The following is a 5063-nucleotide window of genomic DNA, read 5'->3' as shown; positions in this document are numbered from 1 at the left end:
AGTGTCAAAACTAAGATATTTCCATGTTTCCCCCATTCCCAGACCTCTCCCAGCTTCATTTTTAGCTCATGACTGCTCATACTTGTTTGCTTGTGTGCGTGTGTGCTAATCTCATTTCAGCTTTTCAGGCCAGCCGAGGGGAGAATTTGAACAACGGCAGCAAAGCGAGAGAGAGCCACAGCTGACCGCAGTGACGTCAGCTGCACTGACCGGCCCGACCGACACTGCGTGCACACATACACACTTGCACACACATCATCTCGCTCACCTATACCCACATTTCCACGGGGGAATTAACCATCAATGGCCCCTCAGTGTGAGCGTGTGTGTGTGTGCATGTGTGTGTGTGAGACTGAGTGAGTGTGTGGGAGCGAGAGAGACAGATATGCATGCCAGTTGCAGCTGTAGCTCCTAGCATTTAGGGGACAGACTGTCATTTTCAGTTTTCCTCCCTTCTCATTTAAAAAAATAACTTCATCCCTGCTCGAAGATTCAGTGCTTTACTTTATGAAATGTTAAGTATGAAAAAGGAGGTTAATATGAAAAGTATTTTATTCAATGATCATATTACAAGGAAAGATGTTTCATATCCATTTCCGGCTTGGGAATATTTCAGGAGCATGCTTTGTGCAAAATTAAATGTTTCCAGCAACAACACAGTGACTAATGCCAACTAATCATGTGCTAGACTGAGTTATAAACATGACTTAAAGGTCCAGTGTGTGGGATTTACGGGGACATATTGGCAGAAATATATATAACATAATAAGTATATTTTCTTTAATTGTATAATCACCTAAAAACAAGAATTGTTATGTTTTTGTTACCTTACAATGAGCTGTTTATATCATAGGGAGGGGGTCCTCGTCTACGGAGATCGCCATGTTGCACCTCCATGTTTCCAGTTTCCAGTCACCAAGAACAGACAAACCAAACACTGGCTGTGAATTGGGCCATTCGTGTTTTCACGTTGGCCACCGTAATTAGTCCCTCTGCAATGAGCACTGCTGAAAAAACACAATTTATTTAATGCCAAACAGCTTTATTCAGTGTTCAGGTCTGTTTGTTTTGGAGAGGGAGACACCTCTGTGGATTATTTTGCATCTTTTAAAAACCTACTGAACATCTGGATCTTAGATTATCAGAGGAAAAAGGTGAGCAGACATTAGCATGTAGTGGGCCGGTCCAATTTTATCCCCAACTTGTCTAATACTGTCGCTTTGTAAGTGATTTCAGCGTGAGACACCAATGCAAATAGGCACCTTTCCCGATGGTATGATACACTGCAAGGTGGCGTCAGGTTGTAACTGGCGGCAACAACTTAATAGAAAGCTAAAAAGTCCCTGTAGGGTGGGCACGAGTGGAGGTGGATGGGTCCAATAAACCACGGACTTTAACCCGTGGGGCTGCTGTTCACTGCCAGTGTGAACATTGAGCCAAAACATGATGCTGTATGCCCCTAAGAAGCACAAACCGTTCATTTCCTTTGAAAAAGGAAGTATATTTTGAAAAGACACGATGCATGTAACGAGCGTAAACTGGCACTTGAACGTCAACAGCGTCAACAACACCTAGCGGGTCGTATTTAGTTGTGAAAGTCCACTAACAAAGTAACAATATATGACGAGTTGGGATGAGAATGAGTTGGGTGGGCCAGCTGCCCGTCTCAGACGTGCCATACAGCGTCGTGGTGTATTCACACCAAACATGATGCCAATTTTCGCATCGCCTTACTTGCACAAGTTTAAACGATAGAATATTTTCTGTTGACACGCGTCATACGCAAGTGAAAATACTGAATCGATGAGTGAACTTGCGCTGGTACATCCTTGCCGTCATACCTCCCCAGAAGATCTCAATGCTGATTGGCTATCATGGCGCGGATTGGTCGCTGAAGTTCATATTTTTGAACTCTTGTGAGTAAGCTCACAGTAAGATGCGATATCGCCCTACTCACTTCATTCACGGTGCTTAATTTGTCTGTTTTGTTTCTATCGTGCCATCCAGCTGGAATTCGCATGTAATAGCGTTTTTAAATTGACTTTACATGTACTTCAGGACACAACATCAAAGAAACATTGGGGTTTAAATCCTTGTGTACATTTGTTTTGGGGAGGAAGAGACCTCCGTGGCTAATTTGGCTCGAGGTGAAAATGTCCTAAAGGTCTAGATCAGAAATACGGTGATCACACATCAGGTTATCAGAGAAAAAAGGGGAGCACACATAGCAGGAACTAGCTGAGCAGCTCATCTGTGATGTGCCAAACAGCACAGAAGAAACACTGACTTTTAATGTCAAACTGCTTTATTCAGTGTGTTCACCGGTTTTAATCACCTGGTACATTTTTTGTTTTGAAGAGGAGGACACCTGTGCAGGTAATTCAGCTCCTGGTAGAAACCTCTTGAGCAATGAACACTGAAGTAATTCTAATTGAGATAAATAGCTCACCACTAGATGTCACTAAATCTCCCTGAATCATAGACACTGCTCCTTTAAAGTTGTGATTTAAACTCAGTCTTCTGACAAAACTGTATCACCCAGAAGGATAAATGCTCCAGTTTGAATATTTCAGAGAATATCTCAATTTTTAATTTTTTTTTTTTTCAAAACTGCTCTCTCCATTAAACCTATCATGGTGCTCTGGATCTCTAACTACATAACAACCTGGTTGCTATGCCTCTCTTACGCTGACCTGCTGACAGCTTCAATTAAACTGCTCATAAAAGCCCAGCCCCCCCCACCCCACACCCACTGCCATTTTACCAGCAATCAAATAACAACTTGGACAACCTGTGCAGGAAAGTTGAACAAAACGATCTCGTGATTTTCACATGAATAGTTTTGATTGCACTGCTCAACTCTCATCCACAGCTCTGTGCTGGAGAGAGCGTCAGCGGGTCACCTGAGCAGCAACTGATTGAATCATCCAGGCTGCTCACATGCAGAGTCAAAACGCCATCACAAATCATCCACGGAGGTGACGTGCTGAGGGGTCAAAGACGATACGTGGGTATGGACACGGAAAGGCTTGCGCAACATATCCACTCACCTCGGCAACAGGGACACTGACATATTCAAGTGCCATAATTCACATGATTTGTTCAGTTCACTGAGCGTTTCACATCATTACTACAGTACATCCCACTAAGCAGTGTAAACAGTCGCAAACACTCACAGACTCACACACACAAACAAAGACAAAGGCGAGACTGTGAAGTACTAACAGCAGATTTTCATCTTCGACTTCCTTTTGTTAGAACGATCACTTTATTCCTGCACACTCTTCAAGAATATTCTCTTTCAGCAGCTTTTGCTCACTAACGAGTAGTTTTAGCTGCCAGGACATGTTCTGTCAGCTCAGCTCCATAAACAGTGGGCACAAAGAAGCAAATATCTTTATGCTCCGTCATGCAGTCACACAGGGTCAGATTATTAAGGTCATATTATGAGGGGATAAGAATAAAAAACGGGAGAGGGAGACACAGAGAGAGAAGGATTTGCTGTACTTTCTTCCAGGGGCTTGTGAACCATATGTTCAGCCCTGGGACACAATAAACAACACGAGGGGCTCAGCAGGAGCCCAGAGACACTCTGACACACTGACACATGGGTAGCAGGCTGCAAACTGTGCGCACGGGGGTCAGGCGTGTGGAGGAAGTGCACAGTTACTAGCAAACTGTCACAGTCGAGCATTAGAAACAAGGAGCCAAGTTGAGTTTAATTGAGAGCTTCAGTTCAAAAGTGTGCATGTTCAGCTGGAATATCACTCAAATGCAGGACTATTGATGATCTGTCCAATAATGTTAGTTCTCATTATTTTTACAATAAATGAATGAGATATAAATGAGACAGCTAAAAAACACAATCTAGTTTTAGCTGTCAGAGGCTGGAGCTGCTGATGCCCTCTGGAATCCATAAAGAGAGATATACTGGCACAATGGACAGGTTTAAAAACACAGAGACTGTCATATACAGTAACAGCTTGGTAGCGTTCTGAGACCATGTTGCTTTTGTTTTGTAAATACAAAAATGACAGAAAATACAGGAAAGATAAGTGTGTGTGCATGCATGTGATTTCTCTGAGAAATCAAAGAAAAGTTTTGATGTTTTGGGACAAATGTGTCTTCGCTTTCTGGTGGAGAGTTAGCTGACAAGACTGATACAAGAGGCGCACAGAGACGTCATTATCGTTTTTGTTCAAACAACAAAATTATCTGTGTCTCTGATAGAAGGCCAGGAGTGGGCAGGGTTTATACCACAAGTCACTATGACTGAACATACGTCTGATAGATAGAGCATCTTACATCCTTAACAGATGAATACTGACTGAAATTCAAGGTAGAACTTGTTTATTTTTCAAAATTTTAAGTGTTTTTCTTTTAGATAGAGGAAGGCTACATATACAGCTAAAAACTACAGATTCCAACCTATACTTTGATGTATAAATTGCTGGGGTCTGAAAGAAATCAAGCTGCCACACCAAGCTTTTGTCTCACTACTTCCGCTACTACCTTGTTATTTCATTTACTACACTCTACGTCATTTCATTGGCCATCCACAATAATATAAATCAATTTGAGGAAACAGAATCGTCAGAATGTTTCCTGTTGCCATTGCAGTATTCATGCTTTCCCGAATATTATATTTGGATTGTGGTACATCCCTCAAAGATACTACTCTCATGTCTGTAGCGTAAATATGAAGCTGATTAACTCAGAGTCAGAACAAAGACTGGACACGGGGAAGCTAGCCAAGACATAGTCTGGTGTTTTTATGCGTCAGTTTTTGTACTGCTCACACATTGTCCTACGTAAGTGGTGCACCACAATTCCTACATATTCTAATCTTAATCATGAGCCAGTAATTTGTGTATACCCAATGTATTTTGGAAGGCTCTGACCATGTGATCAATGCACTGTGGGGAGTAAAGAATAAAGAGGGAAGTGGTCTCATAAGGAGGAAGGTTGGAGTGATGGAAAGCTTATAGTTAGGGCTGGCTCAGGCTTGCCCTGTACCAGCCCCTAGTTAGGCTGACTTAGGCCTAGTCTGCCGGAGGACCCCC

Source organism: Epinephelus moara, chromosome 1, assembly GCF_006386435.1.
Source record: "Epinephelus moara isolate mb chromosome 1, YSFRI_EMoa_1.0, whole genome shotgun sequence".
Taxonomy (NCBI): Eukaryota; Metazoa; Chordata; class Actinopteri; order Perciformes; family Serranidae; genus Epinephelus; species Epinephelus moara.
Note: the sequence above shows the minus strand (reverse complement) of the source record.